The following is a 25,677-nucleotide window of genomic DNA, read 5'->3' as shown; positions in this document are numbered from 1 at the left end:
TTTAACTGGCCTTTTCCTGGAGACTGGTCTGGTCCCAGTACAGAGGTGTTGTCGGTGTCATTGTATGAGAATAGATCTGCAGCTACAATCACAACACACAGTAGAGCCTGAGTGACACCACAGACTAATGACTGAATGATAAACGATCAGTGGGTGAAAGAGAGATTACATGGCGTCTGTGTCCTCGGTGATAGATGGAAGATTGACAGAAAAGGAAAGCATGGCGAGACATATTTTAACCTTTGTCCATGCCTGCCATCCCGTCATTGCTGCTTCATCCTGCCTGTAGTATACAGTTCTAACTGCAGCCATGTATCAGTGTCATTAAGGGGATTTTTTTTTTAAAATCATTAATAACAGCGACAGTACAAGAAAAAATGCATATCTGTTCACTCCTTCCAGCAAAACGGACAGTTTTCAGCCAAAGGTATGTTTTTGATTCAGTCAAGTAATTGATTAGCCATTACAAATCTTTCAAGGAACATTTCTAAACATCTCCTAGCACCGGCCTGCTTCTCAAGATTTTCTGCTTTTATCTGTCTTCATATGACAGTAAACTGCATACATTTAGATTTAGGACAGTTTGATGGACAAATGAAAGCATTTCAAAACGTTGTCTTTGGCTTTCAGAGTTGTGATCTTTTAGATATTTTCCGACACTCTTTAGTCCACATGATTAAATGATTAATAAGACAACTGCGTGTCAGATGAATTGATCATGAAAATAATATTCAATAAACTTCACATGTTAAAACAGGAAGAATGCAACGTTGACTCCAAACAATAGCAAAGACATGAAGGAAAAGAATGAGGCGACGAAAACTAAAAAGAAAATATGTTCTGAGCAGCGTGTCCACAGATTTCCATTTTGTCTTTCGCCTCAACAATATGTCTCTCTATCTCCCTCTCTTTTGTTGTGGCCTTGCTGGCTCACACACCGTCAGTCACTCTGTTATTTCGGTAACAGAGATCCTGGGCTTGGCTGTGGAATGTACAGCTGTCTGGCATATGGATAATACTAGATTTTAATTTCCAACAACACCTCCCCCACTCCAATATGCTAGTTCCCCAGAAAAAGGAGAGGAGGAGGCAAATGGACTACAAAGGAAAATAAGTGCAGAGTGTCTTTCCTTTTTAATGGTAGAGCTGAAGGTACAAGACTCAAACCATCTTCAGGGCTTTTCAAAATGTATCATTAATATTCTATGACTGCATAGAAGACAGGAAAGGACATTACTGTTGAAATGGTCAGCTGCAGACACGTCTCTGATAGGGCCATGGAGCAGATGTTTTCATTTGTATATATTATTTTTTTTGTAAGAAATACAAGTGAAGCATTATTGTTTCCCCTGAGGCTTCAACCAAACCGGAGGGTGTTTGCAAAAAGGTAAACAGAGGTCTGACAACAGCAGTAAGTTAACATATCAGCCCATCGTATAGTCAGGTGTCCTTGTGAACATTGAAAACAGGTCTGGCTTTCTGTTTACATTCCCCCTGTCCGTACGGGACATAACAATATCTCACTAAAGTGATGAGGGACAAAAATGAATTCAAACATTTATCTGGAGCTAACATCAGCTCTGTGTTAATCAAAAGTTACTAAACTTTGTTTACTTATAGCAGACAAAAATACCACCAACAGCACTTAACAACTACGTTACACGACTACTGTTATCTGATGCTGTAGAGATTTGATTATGCAAGTTCCACAGGTCAAGTTTGGGTAAAACAAAACGTACATCTATGTATGATCTATAGAAAGGTTATCACTCAAATCCTTCAGTTTTCCCAAACTAACATGGTCAAAATAGTTACTGGTAAATCCTTCAAAACTCTGTTTACTAGCCATTCTAATGTGTTTTCCATTCTGCTGACCCTTTACTCTACAGCTTAACAAATAATAAATGTGACGTCAACCACAAGTATTTCAATCATGATGACTGAGAAAGGGAGCATCTCTTCACAATTCTGAAACCAAAACCAGTTAATGTTTGCGACTTGTATTCATCCATCAATGTATTATCTGTAACCGGACTTTTATACATAATAAGTAATAATAAATACCCTTAAAAGGGCTTGAAATCTGTGTGGGATCTTTTGCTGCTGAAATTTAATAAATTAGTTACTTGACAGGGAAAATTTATCTAAAATAAGTAATAGTTTGAGTAATAGTTTACGTCTTTCTCTTGATCATTTTCAGTTTGAAGCTGATCCAATGTGATAATGCTGCTTTTCTCTGTTTAACATAATGGCAAATCTAAATATTCTTGAGGTTTTGGGACAAAACAAATCACTTAGGATTCTGGGGGAAACTGTGTCTGTTTTAGATGAAAATAAGAAATCTGACTTCACGAGCAGCATCAATACTGTTGATTGATCTTTTTTTCTGAATGGTACTTTCCAACAAGTGCAACAAGTGTGTTTAAACAAACTAGCGAATTGAAAACATGTGGATTTCACATAAACTTTATGTCTCTAAACTGAAACGCAGCCAAAGTAACAAAGCCCACATGGCAGAGGATATTGATTGTGTTTTCTTTTGCTTCCCTCTTTCTAAAACTTAATTAAGCGCTTTTTATCTCTGAACAAAACCATGCAGTCATATAAACAACACAGAACTGACCTAATATAGGCTGCTGCAACGTTACAATCCAGCATCTAAACTTAGAATAAGAAAGATAAAAATGTGGATTTGAATGGCTTGTTTAACTGTGGTACAAATCTGAAAAGAAAAGCTGCAAAACATTCAACATTTACAAACATACACTTATGTATTAGTGCAAGTCCTGTTCTATCTTTATTTTGTTGTATAGTATGTGTATTTATTGTCTGTGTAGTTGTATAGTATGTGTATTTATTGTCTGTGTAGTTGTATAGTATGTGTATTTATTGTCTGTGTAGTTGTATAGTATGTGTATTTATTGTCTGTGTAGTTGTATAGTATGTGTATTTATTGTCTGTGTAGTTGTATAGTATGTGTATTTATTGTCTGTGTAGTTGTATAGTATGTGTATTTATTGTCTGTGTAGTTGTATAGTATGTGTATTTATTGTCTGTGTCGTTGTATAGTATGTGTATTTATTGTCTGTGTCTGTGTAGTTGTATAGTATGTGTATTTATTGTCTGTGTAGTTGTATAGTATGTGTATTTATTGTCTGTGTAGTTGTATAGTATGTGTATTTATTGTCTGTGTTGTATAGTATTTATTGTATGTGTATTTATTGTCTGTGTAGTTGTATAGTATGTGTATTTATTGTCTGTGTCTGTGTAGTTGAGCTGCTGCAACACTTGAATTTCCCCCATGGGGATCAATAAAGGAATACAATAAGAAACAATGAGTTATAAGCACAATACTAATCAAAACAGTCACTTCTCTTTAACCACATTAACTATGCAGAAAAGTAGTTAAACTTAAACTTAACTAAAACTTAAACCACACATGTTGCATGAAGAAAATGTGACTTTTGATCATGCAATAATAAAATAATTACAATGTTTTGACTGAACCTGGTAGCACACGTTCAGGCTTTACTATAATTACAGGCGAGCTATGCAAACTATGCAGCAAAGGGACTAAACGAGGAATGCGCCTAACAAGTCACTAAATATCCTTCCGCGGAGAAACGTCACAAAGTAGTCCCAACATTATTTAACCACATTAATTATGAGTCATTAAAAAAAAAAAAAAAAAAACACAACTATGAGAAGTTAAACAAACTTTTTTCTTTTCCACGACAGCAGCCAGAAGGATCAGTCTACTTCCTGGAGCATAAAAAAAATAAAAAAAAATCTGATCATCTAACTCCTTATTCATTAAATAATTATTTTTCTGCAGACTTAATGCATGCTCATAAACACAACATACCCACATGTGCATTTTGTTAGAAATAGCCGCAGAGTGTAAGTATTAAAGCGCTGCAACCTGAGACTGCGTGCGCTCCAGGGATTAGTCCGCGACACAAAGTAGTGCGCCGACCCGCAGACTGGGAATTAACTTTTTGGATTGTTCCTCACCTTTCTCCTTCTCTGTGTATGGGAATCATCTCGACGCTATGTTGTAGTAGCAGTTCTCCTCTGAGTTTCCACCATCATAAATTGCAATTTCACTGCGTTTTTCCCACAGATATCCCCGGTGGCGTACGGTCCTCTGCTCCCCGCTCCGGGCGGCCTGTGGTCCGGGCTGCTTGATGATGGAGGAGCGCAAATACCAGCCGAACAAAGATCGCCTCCAACCGGAAAGATGGATCACTCTGTGGCTCAAAACAAATAGCCACACTTCCGGTTGGGCAAGAGTGGGTGTTGAGTGACTGCGCATGCGCTGGTCACCATTCAGATTTCTTAAACATGGACTTTCTGAATTATCAAATTGTGCACATATGAGGTGGATTTCTTATATTTTTATATTAAGTTTGGACACACCTTCTCATTCAACTACTTTGAAGAATGTAAAATATAAAACATATTCTGGTTTGTTGAGCATTTGTTTGTTTACCACATAATTCCACCCTTCAGATATCTTAAACATGGACTTTCTGAATTATCAAATTGTGCACACATGAGGTGGATTTGGACAATGAAGTCATGTTTTCAGAAGCTTATTTTTTTCTAGGATCTTTAAAAAAATATACAGTACCAGTAAAAAGTTTGGACACACCTTCTCATTCAGCTACTTTGAAGAATGTAAAATATAAAACATATTCTGGTTTGTTGAGCATTTGTTTGTTTACCACATAATTCCACCCTTCAGATATCTTAAACATGGACTTTCTGAATTATCAAATTGTGCACACATGAGGTGGATTTCTTATATTTTAGCGTTGAGGACAATCATTTCTAGGATCTTTAAAAAAACATACAGTACCAGTCAAAAGTTTGGACACACCTTCTCATTCAGCTACTTTGAAGAATGTAAAATATAAAACATATTCTGGTTTGTTGAGCATTTGTTTGTTTACCACATAATTCCATGCACTGGCCACCCTTCAGGTATCTTAAAAATGAGTGTGGAGTTTAAACATGGACTTTCTGATTTTTTTAGATTAGTAGATGAGTACAAGTACTAGTACAACGAAATGCAGTTTTAGCATCTAACCAGAAGTGCAAAAGAAGCAGTAAAGGTGCAGTGCAATGTGCTGGATAAATAACAGTATAAATAACAGATAAATAATAATAATAAAAAAAAGAAAAATAACAGTATGAGAGTATTAACAGTATAAACAGTATGAACAGTGGATATGAGATGCAAGATATATACAGTATATATCTAGTATAAACAGTAAGGTGTAAGTATGTATAGTCACTGGAGGAAGGTGTCTGGTGTGGTGCAGAGTTTAGTAAGGTGACAGCTGAGGGGAAGAAGCTGAATTATCAAGTTGTGCACACATGAGGTGGATTTCTTATATTTTAGTGTTGAGGACAATGAAGTCATGTTTTCAGTAGCTTATTTTTTTCTAGGATCTTTAAAAAAATATACAGTACCAGTAAAAAGTTTGGACACACCTTCTCATTCAACTACTTTGAAGAATGTAAAATATAAAACATATTCTGGTTTGTTGAGCATTTGTTTGTTTACCACATAATTCCATGCACTGGTCACCATTCAGATTTCTTAAACATGGACTTTCTGAATTATCAAATTGTGGTGGATTTCTTATATTTTTATATTAAGTTTGGACACACCTTCTCATTCAACTACTTTGAAGAATGTAAAATATAAAACATATTCTGGTTTGTTGAGCATTTGTTTGTTTACCACATAATTCCACCATTCAGATATCTTAAACATGGACTTTCTGAATTATCAAATTGTGCACACATGAGGTGGATTTGGACAATGAAGTCATGTTTTCAGTAGCTTATTTTTTTTCTAGGATCTTTAAAAAAAAAATACAGTACCAGTCAAAAGTTTGGACACACCTTCTCATTCAACTACTTTGAAGAATCTAAAATATAAAACATATTCTGGTTTGTTGAGCATTTGTTTGTTTACCACATAATTCCACCCTTCAGATATCTTAAACATGGACTTTCTGAATTATCAAATTGTGCACACATGAGGTGGATTTCTTATATTTTAGCGTTGAGGACAATGAAGTCATGTTTTCAGTAGCTTATTTTTTTCTAGGATCTTTAAAAAAATATACAGTACCAGTAAAAAGTTTGGACACACCTTCTCATTCAGCTACTTTGAAGAATGGAAAATATAAAACATATTCTGGTTTGTTGAGCATTTGTTTGTTTACCACATAATTCCATATGTGTTCCTTCATAGTTTGGATGTCTTCAATATTAATCTACAATGTAGAAAAAAAATAAAAAAAAACCACATAAATATGTGTTCCTTCATAGAAAAATCCATTGAATGAGAAGGTGTGTCCACACTTTTGACTGGTACTGTATGTATATAATATAAAAAAAATTACAATAGAAAAAAAAATACAGGTTTTCATGGGCTGATCCCAGTATTTTTGGCTCAAGATTTATAAATCTAGGTAAACAAAGTATGCAACATTTACTGACCAGATTATTTTTTCAATTAGTTCAAATTGAGACACTTCTTTTTAACACAGCCTTCCACCCCTTCATGATGAAAATAAATAGGTAGACAGTTTAAAAATTCCCCCACAGATGAAGCTTTATTTTCAGTTTTCGTTGAAAATTCTGAAGGGGGTGGGGTTGACAAATAAATCTGAGCCTTTGCTTAGTTGTCAACTCTGAGATAGACTCTATCCACAGATGAAGACACTAAGATGTTGTTCTCAAGCTCTGGAAAAACCTAGTAGCCCTAAATGGATCATGATGGATCAATTATACACCTCCAAGCCAAAACAAATACGCAAAAAAGAATAGATCATGTTGTTTGTTTTATAATATCATTTCTAACTCTTATTATTGTTGGTTATTTTATTTTGGGTTTTTTTTTTTACCATCTGAACGCTTTAACACTACAAACCACCTTTGAAATTATGAAACCAAGTATTCCAGTTGAACTTTAACTCTTCTTAAAATAATAAAATATTAATAAATATGTTACTCATTATTTTTGGTGTCCCGTTACAGTGGCAGAGTGAGAGCTCTTTCGTTTTTCCTCCACTGTGCTTCCAATCACTGCTGCTCTGTTCAGTCATGCAGAGACCTTTGGGGCTTTTATTTTGAAGTCAGATTTAAGAGCGACCCAGGTGACCTCTGGTGTTGATTATGGGAACATCATGTTCACTTACTTAATTACTTTATAACTACTGCTACTATAATTCCCTTTGTTACTACTACTTCTACTTTTACTGCTACTACTACTAAGACTTGTATTTAATGACAATGTAATTTTATCTAAATATTATGGAGTCATCATCTATTCATCACATATTCAAGACAGGCACTTTGACCAACTAAGCCACAGCGCCTCCTTCAAGTGTTAATCTCAAATTGTAAACCAGTTTTAGTCCATTTCCACTGAAACGAAAGAAAAGTTTATTTTTATAGTTAAAATATCACTTTACTGTCAGAGGCACTGCTGGGATTTGAACCCAGGATCTCCTGTTTACTAGACAGGCACTTTGACCAACTAAGCCACAGCGCCTCCTTGATGTCTATATCACAAATGTGTTACCTTTGTTAGTCCATTTCCACCAGAACTAAAGTAAGTTTCCTTTTAACAGTTTAAGTTCCCATATTACTTTATCTTCTGGGGCACTGCTGGGATTTGAACCCAGGATCTCCTGTTTTCAAGACAGGCACTTTGACCAACTAAGCCATAGCACCTGTGTGAACTCCTTTTTAATTGAATTCAAACCATTGTGCATCTCCACAACTATGATTCAAAATATTCCATGTCAACACTCCCACGTCAGAGGCACTGCTGGGATTTGAAACCAGGATCTCCTGTTTACTAGACAGGCGCTTTAACCAACTAAGCCACAGCGCCTCCTTGATATGGTTATCACAAATGTGATACCTTTGTTAGTCCATTTCCACCAGAGCTAAAGTAATTTTTCTTTTTACACTTTAAGTTTCCATGTAACTTTACTTTCCGAGGCACTGCTGGGATTTGAACCCATGATCTCCTGTTTACTAGACAGGCACTTTAACCAACTAAGCCACAGCACCTCCTTGATGTGGTTATCACAAATGTTATACCTTTGCTAGTTTAAGTTCACATATCGCTTTACTGTCAGAGGCACTGCTGGGATTTGAACCCAGGATCTCCTGTTTACGAAACAGGCACTTTGACCAACTAAGCCACAGCACCTCTGTGAATGCCTTACACTAAAATCCAAACCATCATCCACATGCACCAATATAAATCAAAATATTCAGCAACTACACTCTCCTGTCGGAGGAACTGCTGGGATTTGAACCCAGGATCTCCAGTTTACTAGACAGGCACTTTGACCAACTAAGCCACAGCATCTGTGTGGACTCCTTTTTCCTTAAATTCAAACCTTTGTGCATCTCCACATCTATGATTCAAAATATTCAATGTCAACACTCCCACGTCAGAGGCACTGCTGGGATTTGAACCCAGGATCTCCTGTTTACTAGACAGGCGCTTTAACCAACTAAGCCACAGCGCCTCCTTGATGTGGTTATCACAAATGTGATACCTTTGTTAGTCCATTTCCACCAGAGCTAAAGTAAGTTTTCTTTTTACACTTTAAGTTTCCATATAACTTTACTTTCTGAGGCACTGCTGGGATTTGAATCCAGGATCTCCTGTTTACGAAACAGGCAATTTGACCAACTAAGCCACAGCGCCTCTGTGAATGCCTTACACTAAAATCTAAACCATCATCCACATCCACCAATATAAATCAAAATATTCAGCAACTACACTCTCCTGTCGGAGGAACTGCTGGGATTTGAACCCAGGATCTCCAGTTTACTAGACAGGCACTTTGACCAACTAAGCCACAGCATCTGTGTGGACTCCTTTTTCCATAAATTCAAACCTTTGTGCATCTCCACATCTATGATTCAAAATATTCAATGTCAACACTCCCACGTCAGAGGCACTGCTGGGATTTGAACCCAGGATCTCCTGTTTACTAGACAGGCGCTTTAACCAACTAAGCCACAGCGCCTCCTTGATGTGGTTATCACAAATGTGATACCTTTGCTAGTCCATTTCAACCAGAACTAAAGTAAGTTTTCTTTTTATAGTTTAAGTTCACATATCGCTTTACTGTCAGAGGCACTGCTGGTATTTGAACCCAGGATCTCCTCTTTACTAGACAGGCACTTTGACCAACTAAGCCACAGCGCCTCTGTGAATGCCTTACACTAAAATCTAAACCATCATCCACATCCACCAATATAAATCAAAATATTCAGCAACTACACTCTCCTGTCAGAGGAACTGCTGGGATTTGAACCAAGGATCTCCAGTTTACTAGACAGGCACTTTGACCAACTAAGCCACAGCATCTGTGTGGACTCCTTTTTCCTTAAATTCAAACCTTTGTGCATCTCCACAACTATGATTCAAAATGTTCAAAGTCAACACTCCCACGTCAGAGGCACTGCTGGGATTTGAACCGAGGAGCTCCTGTTTACTAGACAGGCACTTCGACCAACTAAGCCACAGCGCCCCCTTGATGTGGTTATCACAAATGTGATACCTTTGTTTGTCCATTTCCACCAGAACTAAAGTTAGTTTTCTTTTTACACTTTAAGTTTCCATATAACTTTACTTTCAGAGGCACTGATGGGTTTTGAACCAGGATCTCCTCTTTACAAAACAGGCACTTTGACCAACTAAGATACATTGCCTGTGTGAACTCCTTTTTAATTGAATTCAAACCATTGTGCATCTCCACAACTATGATTTAAAATATTCAAAGTCAACACTCCCATGTAAGAGGCACTGCTGGGATTTGAACCCAGGATCTCCTGTTTACAAGACAGGCGCTATGACCAGCTAAGCCACAGCGCCTCTGTGAATGCCTTACACTAAAATCCAAACCATCGTCCACATCCACCAATATAAATTAAAAATATTCAGCAACTACACTCCCACGTCGGAGGCACTGCTGGGATTTGAACCCAGGATCTCCTGTTTACTAGACAGGCACTTTGACCAACTAAGCCACAGCACCTGTGTGAACTCCTTTTTAATGGAAGTCAAACCATTGTGCATCTCCACAACTATGATTTAAAATATTCAAAGTCAACACTCCCACATAAGAGGCACTGCTGGGATTTGAACTCAGGATCTCCTGTTTACTAGACAGGCGCTTTAACCAACTAAGCCACAGCGCCTCTGTGAATGCCTTACACTAAAATCCAAACCATCGTCCACATCCACCAATATAAATCAAAATATTCAGCAACTACACTCTCCTGTCAGAGGCACTGCTGGGATTTGAACCCAGGACCTCCTGTTTACTAGACAGGCGCTTTAACCAACTAAGCCACAGCGCCTCTGTGAATGCCTTACACTAAAATCCAAACCATCGTCCACATCCACCAATATAAATCAAAATATTCAGCAACTACACTCTCCTGTCAGAGGCACTGCTGGGATTTGAACCCAGGACCTCCTGTTTACTAGACAGGCGCTTTAACCAACTAAGCCACAGCACCTCTTCGATGTGGTTATCACAAATGTGAAACCGTTGCTAGTCCATTTCAACCAGAACTAAAGTAATTTTTGTTATTATAGTTTAAGTTCACATTTCGCTTTACTGTCAGAGGCACTGCTGGGATTTGAACCCAGGTTCTCCTGTTTACTAGACAGGCACTTTGACCAACTAAGCCACAGCACCTGTGTGAACTCCTTTTTAATGGAAGTCAAACCTTTCTGCATCTCCACAACAAAGATTTAAAATATTCAAAGTCAACACTCCCACGTCAGAGGCACTGCTGGGATTTGAACCAAGGATCTCCTGTTTACTAGACAGGCACTTTGACCAACTAAGCAACAGCGCCTCCTTGATGTGGTTATCACAAATGTGATACCTTTGTTAGTCCATTTCCACCAGAACTAAAGTTAGTTTTCTCTTTACACTTTAAGTTTCCATATAACTTTGCTTTCAGAGGCACTGGTGGGTTTTGAACCAGGATCTCCTCTTTACAAAACAGGCACTTTGACCAACTAAGATACAGCGCCTGTGTGAACTCCTTTTTAATTGAATTCAAACCATTGTGCATCTCCACAACTATGATTTAAAATATTCAATGTCAACACTCCCACGTCAGAGGCACTGCTGGGATTTGAACCCTGGATCTCCTGTTTACTAGACAGGCGCTTTAACCAACTAAGCCACAGCGCCTCCTTGATTTGGTTATCACAAATGTGATACCTTTGTTAGTCCATTTCCACCAGAGCTAAAGTAAGTTTTCTTTTTACACTTTAAGTTTCCATATAACTTTACTTTCTGAGGCACTGCTGGGATTTGAACCCAGGATCTCCTGTTTACGAAACAGGCACTTTGACCAACTAAGCCACAGCGCCTCTGTGAATGCCTTACACTAAAATCTAAACCATCATCCACATCCACCAATATAAATCAAAATATTCAGCAACTACACTCTCCTGTCGGAGGAACTGCTGGGATTTGAACCCAGGATCTCCAGTTTACTAGACAGGCACTTTGACCAACTAAGCCACAGCGCCCCCTTGATGTGTTTATCACAAATGTGATTCCTTTGTTAGTCCATTTCCACCAGAACTAAAGTTAGTTTTCTTTTTACACTTTAAGTTTCCATATAACTTTACTTTCAGAGGCACTGATGGGTTTTGAACCAGGATCTCCTCTTTAAAAAACAGGCAATTTGACCAACTAAGATACAGCGCCTCTGTGAATGCCTTACACTAAAACCTAAACCATCGTCCATATCCACCGTTATAAAACAAAACATTCAGCAACTACACTCTCCTGTCACAGGCACTGCTGGGATTTGAACCCAGGACCTCCTGTTTACAAGACAGGCACTTTGACCAACTAAGCCATAGCACCTGTGTGAACTCCTTTTTAATTGAATTCAAACCATTGTGCATCTCCACATCTATGATTCAAAATATTCAATGTCAACACTCCCACGTCAGAGGCACTGCTGGGATTTGAACCCAGGTCCTGTTTACTTTTGACCAACTAAGCCACAGCGCCTCTGTGAATGGTTATCACAAAATCTAAACCATCATCCACATCCACCAATATAAATCAAAATATTCAGAACTAAAGTTAGACTTTAAGTTTCCATATAACTTTACTTTCAGGCACTGCTGGGATTTGAACCAGGATCTCCTGTTTACTAGACAGGCACTTTGACCAACTAAGCCACAGCGCCTGTGTGAACTCCTTTTAATTGAATTCAAACCATTGTGCACTCCACAACTATGATTCAAAATATTCAAAGTCAACACTCCCACGTCAGAGGCACTGCTGGGATTTGAACCCAGGATCTCCTGTTTACTAGACAGGCACTTTGACCAACTAAGCCACAGCGCCTCTTGATGTGGTTACACTTTGATTAGTCCATTTCCACCAGAACTAAAGTTAATTTTTCTTTTACACTTTAAGTTTCCATACTACACTTTCCTTTCAGAGGCACTGATGGGATTTGAACCAGGATCTCCTGTTTACAAACAGGCACTTTGACCAACTAAGCCACAGCACCTGTGTGAACTCCTTTTTAATTGAATTCAAACCATTGTTCTCCACAACTATGATTTAAAATATTCAAAGTCAACACTCCTTTACTTTCTAGGCACTGCTGGGATTTGAACCCAGGATCTCCTGTTTACAAGACAGGCACTTTGACCAACTAAGCCACAGCGCCTCTGTGAATGCCTTCCACTAAAATCTAAACCATCATCCACATCCACCAATATAAATCAAAATATTTAGCAACTACACTCTCCTGTCAGAGGCACTGCTGGGATTTGAACCCAGGATCTCCAGTTTACTAGACAGGCACTTTGACCAACTAAGCCACAGCGCCTCCTTGATGTGGTTATCACAAATGTGATACCTTTGTTAGTCCATTTCCACCAGAACTAAAGTTAGTTTTCTTTTTACACTTTAAGTTTCCATATAACTTTACTTTCTGAGGCACTGATGGGTTTTGAACCAGGATCTCCTGTTTACAAAACAGGCACTTTGACCAACTAAGATACAGCGCCTGTGTGAACTCCTTTTTAATTGAATTCAAACCATTGTGCATCTCCACAACTATGATTTAAAATATTCAAAGTCAACACTCCCACGTCAGAGGCACTGCTGGGATTTGAACCCAGGATCTCCTGTTTACTAGACAGGCACTTTGACCAACTAAGCCACAGCGCCTCCTTGATGTGGTTATCACAAATGTGATACCTTTGTTAGTCCATTTCCACCAGAGCTAAAGTAAGTTTTCTTTTTACACTTTAAGTTTCCATATAACTTTACTTTCTGAGGCACTGCTGGGATTTGAACCCAGGATCTCCAGTTTACTAGAAACAGGCACTTTGACCAACTAAGCCACAGCGCCTCTGTGAATGCCTTACACTAAAATCTAAACCATCATCCACATCCACCAATATAAATCAAAATATTCAGCAACTACACTCTCCTGTCGGAGGAACTGCTGGGATTTGAACCCAGGATCTCCAGTTTACTAGACAGGCACTTTGACCAACTAAGCCACAGCGCCCCTTGATGTGTTTATCACAAATGTGATTCCTTTGTTAGTCCATTTCCACCAGAACTAAAGTTAGTTTTCTTTTTACACTTTAAGTTTCCATATAACTTTACTTTCAGAGGCACTGATGGGTTTTGAACCAGGATCTCCTCTTTAAAAAACAGGCAATTTGACCAACTAAGATACAGCGCCTCTGTGAATGCCTTACACTAAAACCTAAACCATCGTCCATATCCACCGTTATAAAACAAAACATTCAGCAACTACACTCTCCTGTCACAGGCACTGCTGGGATTTGAACGCAGGATCTCCTGTTTACTAGACAGGCACTTTGACCAACTAAGCCATAGCACCTGTGTGAACTCCTTTTTAATTGAATTCAAACCATTGTGCATCTCCACATCTATGATTCAAAATATTCAATGTCAACACTCCCACGTCAGAGGCACTGCTGGGATTTGAACCCAGGACCTCCTGTTTACTAGACAGGCACTTTAACCAACTAAGCCACAGCGCCTCCCTGATGTGGTTATCACAAATGTGATACCTTTGTTAGTCCATTTCCACCAGAACTAAAGTTAGTTTTCTCTTTACACTTTAAGTTTCCATATAACTTTACTTTCAGAGGCACTGATGGGTTTTGAACCAGGATCTCCTCTTTACAAAACAGGCACTTTGACCAACTAAGATACAGCGCCTGTGTGAACTCCTTTTTAATTGAATTCAAACCATTGTGCATCTCCACAACTATGATTTAAAATATTCAAAGTCAACACTCACACGTAATAGGCACTGCTGGGATTTGAACCCAGGATCTCCTGTTTACTAGACAGGCGCTTTAACCAACTAAGCCACAGCGCCTCTGTGAATGCCTTACACTAAAATCTAAACCATCATCCACATCCACCAATATAAATCAAACATATTCAGCAACTACACTCTCCTGTCAGAGGAACTGCTGGGATTTGAACCCAGGATCTCCAGTTTACTAGACAGGCACTTTGACCAACTAAGCCATAGCATCTGTGTGGACTCCTTTTTCCTTAAATTCAAACCTTTGTGCATCTCCACATCTATGATTCAAAATATTCAATGTCAACACTCCCACGTCAGAGGCACTGCTGGGATTTGAACCCAGGATCTCCTGTTTACTAGACAGGCACTTTAACCAACTAAGCCACAGCGCCTCCTTGATGTGGTTATCACAAATGTGATACCTTTGTTAGTCCATTTCCACCAGAGCTAAAGTAAGTTTTCGTTTTACACTTTAAGTTTCCATATAACTTTACTTTCTGAGGCACTGCTGGGATTTGAACCCAGGATCTCCTGTTTACTAAACAGGCACTTTGACCAACTAAGCCACAGCGCCTCTGTGAATGCCTTACACTAAAACCTAAACCATCATCCACATCCACCAATATAAATCAAAAATATTCAGCAACTACATTCTCCTGTCGGAGGAACTGCTGGGATTTGAACCCAGGATCTCAGTTTACTAGACAGGCACTTTGACCAACTAAGCCACAGCGCCCCCTTGATGTGTTTATCACAAATGTGATTCCTTTGTTAGTCCATTTCCACCAGAACTAAAGTTAGTTTTCTTTTTACACTTTAAGTTTCCATATAACTTTACTTTCAGAGGCACTGATGGGTTTTGAACCAGGATCTCCTCTTTAAAAAACAGGCAATTTGACCAACTAAGATACAGCGCCTCTGTGAATGCCTTACACTAAAACCTAAACCATCGTCCATATCCACCGTTATAAAACAAAACATTCAGCAACTACACTCTCCTGTCACAGGCACTGCTGGGATTTGAACGCAGGATCTCCTGTTTACTAGACAGGCACTTTGACCAACTAAGCCATAGCACCTGTGTGAACTCCTTTTTAATTGAATTCAAACCATTGTGCATCTCCACATCTATGATTCAAAATATTCAATGTCAACACTCCCACGTCAGAGGCACTGCTGGGATTTGAACCCAGGATCTCCTGTTTACTAGACAGGCACTTTGACCAACTAAGCCACAGCGCCTCCTTGAAGTGGTTATCACAAATGTGATACCTTTGTTAGTCCATTTCCACAAGAACTAAAGTTAGTTTTCTCTTTACACTTTAAGTTTCCATATAACTTTACTTTCAGAGGCACTGATGGGTTTTGAACAAGGATCTCCTCTTTACAAAACAGGCACTTTGACCAACTAAGATACAGCGCCTGTGTGAACTCCTTTTTAATTGAATTCAAACCATTGTGCATCTCCACAACTATGATTTAAAATATTCAAAGTCAACACTCACACGTAATAGGCACTGCTGGGATTTGAACCCAGGATCTCCTGTTTACAAGACAGGCGCTTTGACCAACTAAGCCACAGCGCCTCTGTGAATGCCTTACACTAAAATCTAAACCATCATCCACATCCACCAATATAAATCAAAAATATTCAGCAACTACACTCTCCTGTCAGAGGCACTGCTGGGATTTGAACCCAGGATCTCCAGTTTACTAGACAGGCACTTGACCAACTAAGCCTAAGCATCTGTGTGGACTCCTTTTTCCTTAAATTCAAACCTTTGTGCATCTCCACATCTATGATTCAAAATATTCAATGTCAACACTCCCACGTCAGAGGCACTGCTGGGATTTGAACCCAGGATCTCCTGTTTACTAGACAGGCACTTTAACCAACTAAGCCACAGCGCCTCCTTGATGTGGTTATCACAAATGTGATACCTTTGTTAGTCCATTTCCACCAGAGCTAAAGTAAGTTTTCTTTTTACACTTTAAGTTTCCATATAACTTTACTTTCTGAGGCACTGCTGGGATTTGAACCCAGGATCTCCTGTTTACGAAACAGGCACTTTGACCAACTAAGATACAGCGCCTGTGTGAACTCCTTTTTAATTGAATTCAAACCATTGTGCATCTCCACAACTATGATTTAAAATATTCAAAGTCAACACTCCCACGTAAGAGGCACTGCTGGGATTTGAACCCAGGATCTCCTGATTACTAGACAGGCACTTTGACCAACCAAGCCACAGCGCCTCTGTGAATGCCATACACTAAAATCTAAACCATCATCCACATCCACCAATATAAATCAAAATATTCAGCAACTACACTCTCCTGTCGGAGGAACTGCTGGGATTTGAACCCAGGATCTCCAGTTTACTAGACAGGCACTTTGACCAACTAAGCCACAGCATCTGTGTGGACTCCTTTTTCCTTAAATTCAAACCTTTGTGCATCTCCACAACTATGATTCAAAATATTCAAAGTCAACACTCCCACGTCAGAGGCACTGCTGGGATTTGAACCAAGGATCTCCTGTTTACTAGACAGGCACTTTGACCAACTAAGCAACAGCGCCTCCTTGATGTGGTTATCACAAATGTGATACCTTTGTTAGTCCATTTCCACCAGAACTAAAGTTAGTTTTCTTTTTACACTTTAAGTTTCCATATAACTTTACTTTCAGAGGCACTGATGGGTTTTGAACCAGGATCTCCTCTTTACAAAACAGGCACTTTGACAAACTAAGATACAGCGCCTGTGTGAATGCCTTACACTAAAACCTAAACCATCGTCCATATCCACCATTATAAAACAAAACATTCAGCAACTACACTCTCCTGTCACAGGCACTGCTGGGATTTGAACCAGGATCTCCTGTTTACTAGACAGGCACTTTGACCAACTAAGCCATAGCACCTGTGTGAACTCCTTTTTAATTGAATTCAAACCATTGTGCATCTCCACAACTATGATTTAAAATATTCAAAGTCAACACTCCCACGTAAGAGGCACTGCTGGGATTTGAACCAAGGATCTCCTGTTTACTAGACAGGCACTTTGACCAACTAAGCCACAGCGCCTCCTTGATGTGGTTATCACAAATGTGATACCTTTGTTAGTCCATTTCCACCAGAACTAAAGTTAGTTTTCTTTTACACTTTAAGTTTCCATATAACTTTACTTTCAGAGGCACTGCTGGGATTTGAACCCAGGATCTCCTGTTTACAAAACAGGCACTTTGACCAACTAAGCCACAGCGCCTCTGTGAATGCCTTACACTAAAATCTAAACCATCATCCACATCCACCAATATAAATCAAAATATTCAGCAACTACACTCTCCTGTCAGAGGAACTGCTGGGATTTGAACCCAGGATCTCCAGTTTACTAGACAGGCACTTTGACCAACTAAGCCACAGCATCTGTGTGGACTCCTTTTTAATGGAAGTCAAACCTTTCTGCATCTCCACAACAAAGATTTAAAATATTCAAAGTCAACACTCCCACATGAGAGGCACTGCTGGGATTTGAACCCAGGATCTCCTGTTTACTAGACAGGCACTTTGACCAACTAAGCCACAGCGCCTCCTTGATGTGGTTATCACAAATGTGATACCTTTGTTAGTCCATTTCCACCAGAACTAAAGTTAGTTTTCTTTTTACACTTTAAGTTTCCATATAACTTTACTTTCTGAGGCACTGGTGGGTTTTGAACCAGGATCTCCTGTTTACTAGAGAGGCACTTTGACCAACTAAGCCACAGCGCCTCCTTCAAAATCTCAAATTGTAAACCAGTTTTAGTCCATTTCCACTCGACCAAAAGAAAAAATCAAAATATCTCCACAACTATGATTCAAAATATTCAGCAACTGTCAGAGGCACTGCTGGGATTTGAACCCAGGATCTCCTGTTTACTAGACAGGCACTTTGACCAACTAAGCCACAGCGCCTCCTTGATGTGGTTATCACAAATGTGATACCTTTGTTAGTCCATTTCCACCAGAACTAGTAAAGTTTTTTTTTACACTTTAAGTTTTATAACTTTACTTTCAGAGGCACTGCTGGGATTTGAACCAGGATCTCCTGTTTACTAACAGGCACTTTGACCAACTAAGCCACAGCGCCTGTGTGAACTGCCTTTTCACTTTAAAATCAAACCATTGTCCATTCCACAACTAAATTCAAAATATTTTTATAGTTAAAATATCACTTTACTGTCAGAGGCACTGCTGGGATTTGAACCCAGGATCTCCTGTTTACTAGACAGGCACTTTAACCAACTAAGCCACAGCGCCTCCTTGATGTGGCTTTCACAAATGTGATACCTTTGTTAGTCCATTTCCACCAGAACTAAAGTTAGTTTTCTTTTTACACTTTAAGTTTCCATATAACTTTACTTTCAGAGGCACTGATGGGTTTTGAACCAGGATCTCCTCTTTACAAAACAGGCAATTTGACCAACTAAGATACAGCGCCTCTGTGAATGCCTTACACTAAAACCTAAACCATCGTCCATATCCACCGTTATAAAACAAAACATTCAGCAACTACACTCTCCTGTCACAGGCACTGCTGGGATTTGAACGCAGGATCTCCTGTTTACTAGACAGGCACTTTGACCAACTAAGCCATAGCACCTGTGTGAACTCCTTTTTAATTGAATTCAAACCATTGTGCATCTCCACAACTATGATTTAAAATATTCAAAGTCAACACTCCCACGTAAGAGGCACTGCTGGGATTTGAACCCAGGATCTCCTGTTTACTAGACAGGCACTTTGACCAACTAAGCCACAGCGCCTCCTTGATGTGGTTATCACAAATGTGATACCTTTGTTAGTCCATTTCCACCAGAACTAAAGTTAGTTTTCTTTTTACACTTTAAGTTTCCATATAACTTTACTTTCTGAGGCACTGCTGGGATTTGAACCCAGGATCTCCTGTTTACAAAACAGGCACTTTGACCAACTAAGCCACAGCGCCTCTGTGAATGCCTTACACTAAAATCTAAACCATCATCCACATCCACCAATATAAATCAAAATATTCAGCAACTACACTCTCCTGTCAGAGGCACTGCTGGGATTTGAACCCAGGATCTCCAGTTTACTAGACAGGCACTTTGACCAACTAAGCCACAGCATCTGTGTGGACTCCTTTTTCCTTAAATTCAAACCTTTGTGCATCTCCACATCTATGATTCAAAATATTCAATGTCAACACTCCCACGTCAGAGGCACTGCTGGGATTTGAACCCAGGATCTCCTGTTTACTAGACAGGCACTTTGACCAACTAAGCCACAGCGCCTCCTTGATGTGGTTATCACAAATGTGATACCTTTGTTAGTCCATTTCCACCAGAACTAAAGTTAGTTTTCTTTTTACACTTTAAGTTTCCATATAACTTTACTTTCAGAGGCACTGATGGGTTTTGAACCAGGATCTCCTCTTTACAAAACAGGCACTTTGACCAACTAAGATACAGCGCCTGTGTGAACTCCTTTTTAATTGAATTCAAACCATTGTGCATCTCCACAACTATGATTTAAAATATTCAAAGTCAACACTCCCATGGAAGAGGCACTGCTGGGATTTGAACCCAGGATCTCCTGTTTACAAGACAGGCGCTTTGACCAACTAAGCCACAGCGCCTCTGTGCATGCTTTACACTAAAATCCAAACCATCGTCCACATCCACCAATATAAATCAAAAATATTCAGCAACTACACTCTCCTGTCAGAGGCACTGCTGGGATTTGAACCCAGGATCTCCAGTTTACTAGACAGGCACTTTGACCAACTAAGCCACAGCACCTGTGTGAACTCCTTTTTAATGGAAGTCAAACCTTTCTGCATCTCCACAACAAAGATTTAAAATATTCAAAGTCAACACTCCCACATGAGAGGCACTGCTGGGATTTGAACCCAGGATCTCCTGTTTACTAGACAGGCACTTTGACCAACTAAGCCACAGCGCCTCCTTGATGTGGTTATCACAAATGTGATACCTTTGTTAGTCCATTTCCACCAGAACTAAAGTTAGTTTTCTTTTTACACTTTAAGTTTCCATATAACTTTACTTTCTGAGGCACTGATGGGTTTTGAACCAGGATCTCCTGTTTACTAGAGAGGCACTTTGACCAACTAAACCACAGCGCCTCCTTCAAGTGTTAATCTCAAATTGTAAACCAGTTTTAGTCCATTTCCACTCAAACGAAAGAAAAGTTTATTTTTATAGTTAAAATAACACTTTACTGTCAGAGGCACTGCTGGGATTTGAACCCAGGATCTCCTGTTTACTAGACAGGCACTTTGACCAACTAAGCCACAGCGCCTCCTTCAACTGTTATCTCAAATTGTAAACCAGTTTTAGTCCATTTCCACTCGAACGAAAGAAAAGTTTATTTTTATAGTTAAAATATCACTTTACTGTCAGAGGCACTGCTGGGATTTGAACCCAGGATCTCCTGTTTACTAGACAGGCACTTTAACCAACTAAGCCACAGCGCCTCCTTGATGTGGTTATCACAAATGTGATACCTTTGTTAGTCCATTTCCACCAGAACTAAAGTTAGTTTTCTTTTTACACTTTAAGTTTCCATATAACTTTACTTTCAGAGGCACTGATGGGTTTTGAACCAGGATCTCCTCTTTACAAAACAGGCAATTTGACCAACTAAGATACAGCGCCTCTGTGAATGCCTTACACTAAAACCTAAACCATCGTCCATATCCACCGTTATAAAACAAAACATTCAGCAACTACACTCTCCTGTCACAGGCACTGCTGGGATTTGAACGCAGGATCTCCTGTTTACTAGACAGGCACTTTGACCAACTAAGCCATAGCACCTGTGTGAACTCCTTTTTAATTGAATTCAAACCATTGTGCATCTCCACAACTATGATTTAAAATATTCAAAGTCAACACTCCCACGTAAGAGGCACTGCTGGGATTTGAACCCAGGATCTCCTGTTTACTAGACAGGCACTTTGACCAACTAAGCCACAGCGCCTCCTTGATGTGGTTATCACAAATGTGATTCCTTTGTTAGTCCATTTCCACCAGAACTAAAGTTAGTTTTCTCTTTAAACTTTAAGTTTCCATATAACTTTACTTTCAGAGGCACTGGTGGGTTTTGAACCAGGATCTCCTCTTTACAAAACAGGCGCTTTGACCAACTAAGCCACAGCGCCTCTGTGAATGCCTTACACTAAAATCTAAACCATCATCCACATCCACCAATATAAATCAAAAATATTCAGCAACTACACTCTCCTGTCAGAGGCACTGCTGGGATTTGAACCCAGGATCTCCTGTTTACTAGACAGGCACTTTGACCAACTAAGCCACAGCACCTGTGTGAACTCCTTTTTAATGGAAGTCAAACCTTTCTGCATCTCCACAACAAAGATTTAAAATATTCAAAGTCAACACTCCCACATGAGAGGCACTGCTGGGATTTGAACCCAGGATCTCCTGTTTACTAGACAGGCACTTTGACCAACTAAGCCACAGCGCCTCCTTGATGTGGTTATCACAAATGTGATACCTTTGTTAGTCCATTTCCACCAGAACTAAAGTTAGTTTTCTTTTTACACTTTAAGTTTTCATATAACTTTACTTTCTGAGGCACTGATGGGTTTTGAACCAGGATCTCCTGTTTACTAGAGAGGCACTTTGACCAACTAAACCACAGCGCCTCCTTCAAGTGTTAATCTCAAATTGTAAACCAGTTTTAGTCCATTTCCACTCGAACGAAAGAAAAGTTTATTTTTATAGTTAAAATAACACTTTACTGTCAGAGGCACTGCTGGGATTTGAACCCAGGATCTCCTGTTTACTAGACAGGCACTTTGACCAACTAAGCCACAGCGCCTCCTTCAAGTGTTAATCTCAAATTGTAAACCAGTTTTAGTCCATTTCCACTCGAACGAAAGAAAAGTTTATTTTTATAGTTAAAATATCACTTTACTGTCAGAGGCACTGCTGGGATTTGAACCCAGGATCTCCTGTTTACTAGACAGGCACTTTAACCAACTAAGCCACAGCGCCTCCTTGATGTGGTTATCACAAATGTGATACCTTTGTTAGTCCATTTCCACCAGAGCTAAAGTAAGTTTTCTTTTTACACTTTAAGTTTCCATATAACTTTACTTTCTGAGGCACTGCTGGGATTTGAACCCAGGATCTCCTGTTTACAAAACAGGCACTTTGACCAACTAAGCCACAGCGCCTCTGTGAATGCCTTACACTAAAATCTAAACCATCATCCACATCCACCAATATAAATCAAAATATTCAGCAACTACACTCTCCTGTCAGAGGCACTGCTGGGATTTGAACCCAGGATCTCCAGTTTACTAGACAGGCACTTTGACCAACTAAGCCACAGCGCCCCCTTGATGTGGTTATCACAAATGTGATACCTTTGTTAGTCCATTTCCACCAGAACTAAAGTTAGTTTTCTTTTTACACTTTAAGTTTCCATATAACTTTACTTTCAGAGGCACTGATGGGTTTTGAACCAGGATCTCCTCTTTACAAAATAGGCACTTTGACCAACTAAGATACAGCGCCTGTGTGAACTCCTTTTTAATTGAATTCATACCATTGTGCATCTCCACAACTATGATTTAAAATATTCAAAGTCAACACTCCCATGTAAGAGGCACTGCTGGGATTTGAACCCAGGATCTCCTGTTTACAAAACAGGCAATTTGACCAACTAAGATACAGCGCCTCTGTGAATGCCTTACACTAAAACCTAAACCATCGTCCATATCCACCGTTATAAAACAAAACATTCAGCAACTACACTCTCCTGTCACAGGCACTGCTGGGATTTGAACGCAGGATCTCCTGTTTACTAGACAGGCACTTTGACCAACTAAGCCATAGCACCTGTGTGAACTCCTTTTTAATTGAATTCAAACCATTGTGCATCTCCACAACTATGATTTAAAATATTCAAAGTCAACACTCCCACGTAAGAGGCACTGCTGGGATTTGAACCCAGGATCTCCTGTTTACTAGACAGGCGCTTTAACCAACTAAGCCACAGCGCCTCCTTGATGTGGTTATCACAAATGTGATACCTTTGTTAGTCCATTTCCACCAGAGCTAAAGTAAGTTTTCTTTTTACACTTTAAGTTTCCATATAACTTTACTTTCTGAGGCACTGCTGGGATTTGAACCCAGGATCTCCTGTTTACAAAACAGGCACTTTGACCAACTAAGCCACAGCGCCTCTGTGAATGCCTTACACTAAAATCTAAACCATCATCCACATCCACCAATATAAATCAAAATATTTAGCAACTACACTCTCCTGTCAGAGGCACTGCTGGGATTTGAACCCAGGATCTCCAGTTTACTAGACAGGCACTTTGACCAACTAAGCCACAGCATCTGTGTGGACTCCTTTTTCCTTAAATTCAAACCTTTGTGCATCTCCACATCTATGATTCAAAATATTCAATGTCAACACTCCCACGTCAGAGGCACTGCTGGGATTTGAACCCAGGATCTCCTGTTTACTAGACAGGCACTTTAACCAACTAAGCCACAGCGCCTCCTTGATGTGGTTATCACAAATGTGATACCTTTGTTAGTCCATTTCCACCAGAGCTAAAGTAAGTTTTCTTTTTACACTTTAAGTTTCCATATAACTTTACTTTCTGAGGCACTGCTGGGATTTGAACCCAGGATCTCCTGTTTACGAAACAGGCACTTTGACCAACTAAGCCACAGCGCCTCTGTGAATGCCTTACACTAAAATCTAAACCATCATCCACATCCACCAATATAAATCAAAATATTCAGCAACTACACTCTCCTGTCGGAGGAACTGCTGGGATTTGAACACAGGATCTCCAGTTTACTAGACAGGCACTTTGACCAACTAAGCCACAGCGCCCCCTTGATGTGGTTATCACAAATGTGATACCTTTGTTAGTCCATTTCCACCAGAACTAAAGTTAGTTTTCTTTTTACACTTTAGTTTCCATATAACTTTACTTTCAGAGGCACTGATGGGTTTTGAACCAGGATCTCCTCTTTACAAAACAGGCACTTTGACCAACTAAGATACAGCGCCTGTGTGAACTCCTTTTTAATTGAATTCATACCATTGTGCATCTCCACAACTATGATTTAAAATATTCAAAGTCAACACTCCCATGTAAGAGGCACTGCTGGGATTTGAACCCAGGATCTCCTGTTTACAAAACAGGCAATTTGACCAACTAAGATACAGCGCCTCTGTGAATGCCTTACACTAAAATCCAAACCATCGTCCACATCCACCAATCTAAAACAAAACATTCAGCAACTACACTCTCCTGTCACAGGCACTGCTGGGATTTGAACGCAGGATCTCCTGTTTACTAGACAGGCACTTTGACCAACTAAGCCATAGCACCTGTGTGAACTCCTTTTTAATTGAATTCAAACCATTGTGCATCTCCACAACTATGATTTAAAATATTCAAAGTCAACACTCCCACGTAAGAGGCACTGCTGGGATTTGAACCCAGGATCTCCTGTTTACGAGACAGGCACTTTGACCAACTAAGCCACAGCGCCTCTGTGAATGCCTTACACTAAAATCTAAACCATCATCCACATCCACCAATATAAATCAAAATATTCAGCAACTACACTCTCCTGTCGGAGGCACTGCTGGGATTTGAACCCAGGATCTCCTGTTTACTAGACAGGCACTTTGACCAACTAAGCCACAGCGCCTCCTTGATGTGGCTTTCACAAATGTGATACCTTTGTTAGTCCATTTCCACCAGAACTAAAGTTAGTTTTCTTTTTACACTTTAAGTTTCCATATAACTTTACTTTCTGAGGCACTGATGGGTTTTGAACCAGGATCTCCTGTTTACTAGACAGGCACTTTGACCAACTAAGCCACAGCGCCTCCTTCAAGTGTTAATCTCAAATTGTAAACCAGTTTTAGTCCATTTCCACTCGAATGAAAGAAAAGTTTATTTTCATAGTTAAAATATCACTTTACTGTCAGAGGCACTGCTGGGATTTGAACCCAGGATCTCCTGTTTACTAGACAGGCACTTTAACCAACTAAGCCACAGCGCCTCCTTGATGTGGTTATCACAAATGTGATACCTTTGTTAGTCCATTTCCACCAGAACTAAAGTTAGTTTTCTTTTTACACTTTAAGTTTCCATATAACTTTACTTTCAGAGGCACTGATGGGTTTTGAACCAGGATCTCCTCTTTACAAAACA

At 39.5% G+C, this 25,677-nt stretch overlaps 1 long non-coding RNA gene and 55 other non-coding genes across 56 annotated transcripts in view; all 56 read right to left on the bottom strand.

Moving 5' to 3' along the window:
• The window catches only part of LOC129092799 (uncharacterized), a 28,264-nt gene extending 24,042 nt beyond the window's left edge, over window positions 1-4,222 (bottom strand). The window contains exon 1 of the long non-coding RNA XR_008531265.1: window positions 4,015-4,222. This is a non-coding gene — a long non-coding RNA (uncharacterized LOC129092799). The remainder of the gene's footprint in view (window positions 1-4,014) is intronic.
• A 3,280-nt stretch (window positions 4,223-7,502) lies between these two features.
• Window positions 7,503-7,576, bottom strand: trnat-agu (transfer RNA threonine (anticodon AGU)). Its single transcript has one exon. It is a non-coding gene; the product is annotated as a tRNA-Thr (tRNA).
• Window positions 7,577-7,684: 108 nt separating this feature from the next.
• On the bottom strand, window positions 7,685-7,758 carry trnas-uga (transfer RNA serine (anticodon UGA)). Its single transcript has one exon. It is a non-coding gene; the product is annotated as a tRNA-Ser (tRNA).
• An 89-nt stretch (window positions 7,759-7,847) lies between these two features.
• trnat-agu (transfer RNA threonine (anticodon AGU)) lies at window positions 7,848-7,921 on the bottom strand. Its single transcript has one exon. It is a non-coding gene; the product is annotated as a tRNA-Thr (tRNA).
• Window positions 7,922-8,171: 250 nt separating this feature from the next.
• Window positions 8,172-8,245, bottom strand: trnat-cgu (transfer RNA threonine (anticodon CGU)). The gene has a single exon. It is a non-coding gene; the product is annotated as a tRNA-Thr (tRNA).
• Window positions 8,246-8,496: 251 nt separating this feature from the next.
• Window positions 8,497-8,570, bottom strand: trnat-agu (transfer RNA threonine (anticodon AGU)). Its single transcript has one exon. It is a non-coding gene; the product is annotated as a tRNA-Thr (tRNA).
• A 108-nt stretch (window positions 8,571-8,678) lies between these two features.
• trnat-cgu (transfer RNA threonine (anticodon CGU)) lies at window positions 8,679-8,752 on the bottom strand. The gene has a single exon. It is a non-coding gene; the product is annotated as a tRNA-Thr (tRNA).
• A 251-nt stretch (window positions 8,753-9,003) lies between these two features.
• Window positions 9,004-9,077, bottom strand: trnat-agu (transfer RNA threonine (anticodon AGU)). The gene has a single exon. It is a non-coding gene; the product is annotated as a tRNA-Thr (tRNA).
• A 777-nt stretch (window positions 9,078-9,854) lies between these two features.
• On the bottom strand, window positions 9,855-9,928 carry trnat-ugu (transfer RNA threonine (anticodon UGU)). Its single transcript has one exon. It is a non-coding gene; the product is annotated as a tRNA-Thr (tRNA).
• Window positions 9,929-10,017: 89 nt separating this feature from the next.
• On the bottom strand, window positions 10,018-10,091 carry trnat-agu (transfer RNA threonine (anticodon AGU)). The gene has a single exon. It is a non-coding gene; the product is annotated as a tRNA-Thr (tRNA).
• Window positions 10,092-10,180: 89 nt separating this feature from the next.
• Window positions 10,181-10,254, bottom strand: trnat-agu (transfer RNA threonine (anticodon AGU)). The gene has a single exon. It is a non-coding gene; the product is annotated as a tRNA-Thr (tRNA).
• An 88-nt stretch (window positions 10,255-10,342) lies between these two features.
• trnat-agu (transfer RNA threonine (anticodon AGU)) lies at window positions 10,343-10,416 on the bottom strand. The gene has a single exon. It is a non-coding gene; the product is annotated as a tRNA-Thr (tRNA).
• Window positions 10,417-10,504: 88 nt separating this feature from the next.
• On the bottom strand, window positions 10,505-10,578 carry trnat-agu (transfer RNA threonine (anticodon AGU)). The gene has a single exon. It is a non-coding gene; the product is annotated as a tRNA-Thr (tRNA).
• Window positions 10,579-10,686: 108 nt separating this feature from the next.
• trnat-agu (transfer RNA threonine (anticodon AGU)) lies at window positions 10,687-10,760 on the bottom strand. Its single transcript has one exon. It is a non-coding gene; the product is annotated as a tRNA-Thr (tRNA).
• Window positions 10,761-11,193: 433 nt separating this feature from the next.
• trnat-agu (transfer RNA threonine (anticodon AGU)) lies at window positions 11,194-11,267 on the bottom strand. Its single transcript has one exon. It is a non-coding gene; the product is annotated as a tRNA-Thr (tRNA).
• A 108-nt stretch (window positions 11,268-11,375) lies between these two features.
• trnat-cgu (transfer RNA threonine (anticodon CGU)) lies at window positions 11,376-11,449 on the bottom strand. The gene has a single exon. It is a non-coding gene; the product is annotated as a tRNA-Thr (tRNA).
• A 431-nt stretch (window positions 11,450-11,880) lies between these two features.
• trnat-ugu (transfer RNA threonine (anticodon UGU)) lies at window positions 11,881-11,954 on the bottom strand. Its single transcript has one exon. It is a non-coding gene; the product is annotated as a tRNA-Thr (tRNA).
• A 418-nt stretch (window positions 11,955-12,372) lies between these two features.
• trnat-agu (transfer RNA threonine (anticodon AGU)) lies at window positions 12,373-12,446 on the bottom strand. Its single transcript has one exon. It is a non-coding gene; the product is annotated as a tRNA-Thr (tRNA).
• Window positions 12,447-12,703: 257 nt separating this feature from the next.
• Window positions 12,704-12,777, bottom strand: trnat-ugu (transfer RNA threonine (anticodon UGU)). The gene has a single exon. It is a non-coding gene; the product is annotated as a tRNA-Thr (tRNA).
• An 88-nt stretch (window positions 12,778-12,865) lies between these two features.
• On the bottom strand, window positions 12,866-12,939 carry trnat-agu (transfer RNA threonine (anticodon AGU)). Its single transcript has one exon. It is a non-coding gene; the product is annotated as a tRNA-Thr (tRNA).
• Window positions 12,940-13,209: 270 nt separating this feature from the next.
• Window positions 13,210-13,283, bottom strand: trnat-agu (transfer RNA threonine (anticodon AGU)). Its single transcript has one exon. It is a non-coding gene; the product is annotated as a tRNA-Thr (tRNA).
• Window positions 13,284-14,060: 777 nt separating this feature from the next.
• trnat-agu (transfer RNA threonine (anticodon AGU)) lies at window positions 14,061-14,134 on the bottom strand. Its single transcript has one exon. It is a non-coding gene; the product is annotated as a tRNA-Thr (tRNA).
• Window positions 14,135-14,404: 270 nt separating this feature from the next.
• On the bottom strand, window positions 14,405-14,478 carry trnat-agu (transfer RNA threonine (anticodon AGU)). The gene has a single exon. It is a non-coding gene; the product is annotated as a tRNA-Thr (tRNA).
• A 252-nt stretch (window positions 14,479-14,730) lies between these two features.
• Window positions 14,731-14,804, bottom strand: trnat-agu (transfer RNA threonine (anticodon AGU)). Its single transcript has one exon. It is a non-coding gene; the product is annotated as a tRNA-Thr (tRNA).
• A 108-nt stretch (window positions 14,805-14,912) lies between these two features.
• trnat-agu (transfer RNA threonine (anticodon AGU)) lies at window positions 14,913-14,986 on the bottom strand. Its single transcript has one exon. It is a non-coding gene; the product is annotated as a tRNA-Thr (tRNA).
• Window positions 14,987-15,580: 594 nt separating this feature from the next.
• Window positions 15,581-15,654, bottom strand: trnat-agu (transfer RNA threonine (anticodon AGU)). The gene has a single exon. It is a non-coding gene; the product is annotated as a tRNA-Thr (tRNA).
• A 270-nt stretch (window positions 15,655-15,924) lies between these two features.
• Window positions 15,925-15,998, bottom strand: trnat-ugu (transfer RNA threonine (anticodon UGU)). The gene has a single exon. It is a non-coding gene; the product is annotated as a tRNA-Thr (tRNA).
• A 251-nt stretch (window positions 15,999-16,249) lies between these two features.
• On the bottom strand, window positions 16,250-16,323 carry trnat-agu (transfer RNA threonine (anticodon AGU)). The gene has a single exon. It is a non-coding gene; the product is annotated as a tRNA-Thr (tRNA).
• A 108-nt stretch (window positions 16,324-16,431) lies between these two features.
• On the bottom strand, window positions 16,432-16,505 carry trnat-cgu (transfer RNA threonine (anticodon CGU)). Its single transcript has one exon. It is a non-coding gene; the product is annotated as a tRNA-Thr (tRNA).
• A 1,100-nt stretch (window positions 16,506-17,605) lies between these two features.
• On the bottom strand, window positions 17,606-17,679 carry trnat-ugu (transfer RNA threonine (anticodon UGU)). Its single transcript has one exon. It is a non-coding gene; the product is annotated as a tRNA-Thr (tRNA).
• Window positions 17,680-17,930: 251 nt separating this feature from the next.
• Window positions 17,931-18,004, bottom strand: trnat-agu (transfer RNA threonine (anticodon AGU)). The gene has a single exon. It is a non-coding gene; the product is annotated as a tRNA-Thr (tRNA).
• Window positions 18,005-18,294: 290 nt separating this feature from the next.
• trnat-agu (transfer RNA threonine (anticodon AGU)) lies at window positions 18,295-18,368 on the bottom strand. The gene has a single exon. It is a non-coding gene; the product is annotated as a tRNA-Thr (tRNA).
• Window positions 18,369-18,639: 271 nt separating this feature from the next.
• Window positions 18,640-18,713, bottom strand: trnat-agu (transfer RNA threonine (anticodon AGU)). Its single transcript has one exon. It is a non-coding gene; the product is annotated as a tRNA-Thr (tRNA).
• Window positions 18,714-19,145: 432 nt separating this feature from the next.
• Window positions 19,146-19,219, bottom strand: trnat-agu (transfer RNA threonine (anticodon AGU)). Its single transcript has one exon. It is a non-coding gene; the product is annotated as a tRNA-Thr (tRNA).
• Window positions 19,220-19,327: 108 nt separating this feature from the next.
• trnat-ugu (transfer RNA threonine (anticodon UGU)) lies at window positions 19,328-19,401 on the bottom strand. Its single transcript has one exon. It is a non-coding gene; the product is annotated as a tRNA-Thr (tRNA).
• Window positions 19,402-19,652: 251 nt separating this feature from the next.
• trnat-agu (transfer RNA threonine (anticodon AGU)) lies at window positions 19,653-19,726 on the bottom strand. The gene has a single exon. It is a non-coding gene; the product is annotated as a tRNA-Thr (tRNA).
• Window positions 19,727-19,996: 270 nt separating this feature from the next.
• trnat-ugu (transfer RNA threonine (anticodon UGU)) lies at window positions 19,997-20,070 on the bottom strand. The gene has a single exon. It is a non-coding gene; the product is annotated as a tRNA-Thr (tRNA).
• Window positions 20,071-20,322: 252 nt separating this feature from the next.
• On the bottom strand, window positions 20,323-20,396 carry trnat-agu (transfer RNA threonine (anticodon AGU)). Its single transcript has one exon. It is a non-coding gene; the product is annotated as a tRNA-Thr (tRNA).
• A 283-nt stretch (window positions 20,397-20,679) lies between these two features.
• Window positions 20,680-20,753, bottom strand: trnat-agu (transfer RNA threonine (anticodon AGU)). Its single transcript has one exon. It is a non-coding gene; the product is annotated as a tRNA-Thr (tRNA).
• Window positions 20,754-20,854: 101 nt separating this feature from the next.
• trnat-agu (transfer RNA threonine (anticodon AGU)) lies at window positions 20,855-20,928 on the bottom strand. Its single transcript has one exon. It is a non-coding gene; the product is annotated as a tRNA-Thr (tRNA).
• Window positions 20,929-21,360: 432 nt separating this feature from the next.
• trnat-agu (transfer RNA threonine (anticodon AGU)) lies at window positions 21,361-21,434 on the bottom strand. Its single transcript has one exon. It is a non-coding gene; the product is annotated as a tRNA-Thr (tRNA).
• Window positions 21,435-21,704: 270 nt separating this feature from the next.
• On the bottom strand, window positions 21,705-21,778 carry trnat-agu (transfer RNA threonine (anticodon AGU)). Its single transcript has one exon. It is a non-coding gene; the product is annotated as a tRNA-Thr (tRNA).
• Window positions 21,779-21,867: 89 nt separating this feature from the next.
• trnat-agu (transfer RNA threonine (anticodon AGU)) lies at window positions 21,868-21,941 on the bottom strand. Its single transcript has one exon. It is a non-coding gene; the product is annotated as a tRNA-Thr (tRNA).
• A 283-nt stretch (window positions 21,942-22,224) lies between these two features.
• On the bottom strand, window positions 22,225-22,298 carry trnat-agu (transfer RNA threonine (anticodon AGU)). The gene has a single exon. It is a non-coding gene; the product is annotated as a tRNA-Thr (tRNA).
• A 102-nt stretch (window positions 22,299-22,400) lies between these two features.
• Window positions 22,401-22,474, bottom strand: trnat-agu (transfer RNA threonine (anticodon AGU)). The gene has a single exon. It is a non-coding gene; the product is annotated as a tRNA-Thr (tRNA).
• Window positions 22,475-22,582: 108 nt separating this feature from the next.
• Window positions 22,583-22,656, bottom strand: trnat-ugu (transfer RNA threonine (anticodon UGU)). The gene has a single exon. It is a non-coding gene; the product is annotated as a tRNA-Thr (tRNA).
• Window positions 22,657-22,744: 88 nt separating this feature from the next.
• trnat-agu (transfer RNA threonine (anticodon AGU)) lies at window positions 22,745-22,818 on the bottom strand. Its single transcript has one exon. It is a non-coding gene; the product is annotated as a tRNA-Thr (tRNA).
• Window positions 22,819-23,088: 270 nt separating this feature from the next.
• On the bottom strand, window positions 23,089-23,162 carry trnat-ugu (transfer RNA threonine (anticodon UGU)). Its single transcript has one exon. It is a non-coding gene; the product is annotated as a tRNA-Thr (tRNA).
• A 251-nt stretch (window positions 23,163-23,413) lies between these two features.
• trnat-agu (transfer RNA threonine (anticodon AGU)) lies at window positions 23,414-23,487 on the bottom strand. The gene has a single exon. It is a non-coding gene; the product is annotated as a tRNA-Thr (tRNA).
• Window positions 23,488-23,595: 108 nt separating this feature from the next.
• On the bottom strand, window positions 23,596-23,669 carry trnat-ugu (transfer RNA threonine (anticodon UGU)). The gene has a single exon. It is a non-coding gene; the product is annotated as a tRNA-Thr (tRNA).
• Window positions 23,670-23,920: 251 nt separating this feature from the next.
• trnat-agu (transfer RNA threonine (anticodon AGU)) lies at window positions 23,921-23,994 on the bottom strand. The gene has a single exon. It is a non-coding gene; the product is annotated as a tRNA-Thr (tRNA).
• Window positions 23,995-24,102: 108 nt separating this feature from the next.
• trnat-cgu (transfer RNA threonine (anticodon CGU)) lies at window positions 24,103-24,176 on the bottom strand. Its single transcript has one exon. It is a non-coding gene; the product is annotated as a tRNA-Thr (tRNA).
• Window positions 24,177-24,607: 431 nt separating this feature from the next.
• Window positions 24,608-24,681, bottom strand: trnat-ugu (transfer RNA threonine (anticodon UGU)). The gene has a single exon. It is a non-coding gene; the product is annotated as a tRNA-Thr (tRNA).
• Window positions 24,682-24,932: 251 nt separating this feature from the next.
• Window positions 24,933-25,006, bottom strand: trnat-cgu (transfer RNA threonine (anticodon CGU)). Its single transcript has one exon. It is a non-coding gene; the product is annotated as a tRNA-Thr (tRNA).
• Window positions 25,007-25,094: 88 nt separating this feature from the next.
• On the bottom strand, window positions 25,095-25,168 carry trnat-agu (transfer RNA threonine (anticodon AGU)). The gene has a single exon. It is a non-coding gene; the product is annotated as a tRNA-Thr (tRNA).
• A 283-nt stretch (window positions 25,169-25,451) lies between these two features.
• Window positions 25,452-25,525, bottom strand: trnat-agu (transfer RNA threonine (anticodon AGU)). Its single transcript has one exon. It is a non-coding gene; the product is annotated as a tRNA-Thr (tRNA).
• Between the last annotated feature and the right edge of the window lie 152 nt (window positions 25,526-25,677).

Source organism: Anoplopoma fimbria, chromosome 6 (genome assembly GCF_027596085.1).
Source record: "Anoplopoma fimbria isolate UVic2021 breed Golden Eagle Sablefish chromosome 6, Afim_UVic_2022, whole genome shotgun sequence".
NCBI lineage: Eukaryota > Metazoa > Chordata > Actinopteri > Perciformes > Anoplopomatidae > Anoplopoma > Anoplopoma fimbria.
The sequence above is the reverse complement of the archived record's forward strand: the minus strand, read 5'-3'. Positions and strand labels throughout refer to the sequence as shown.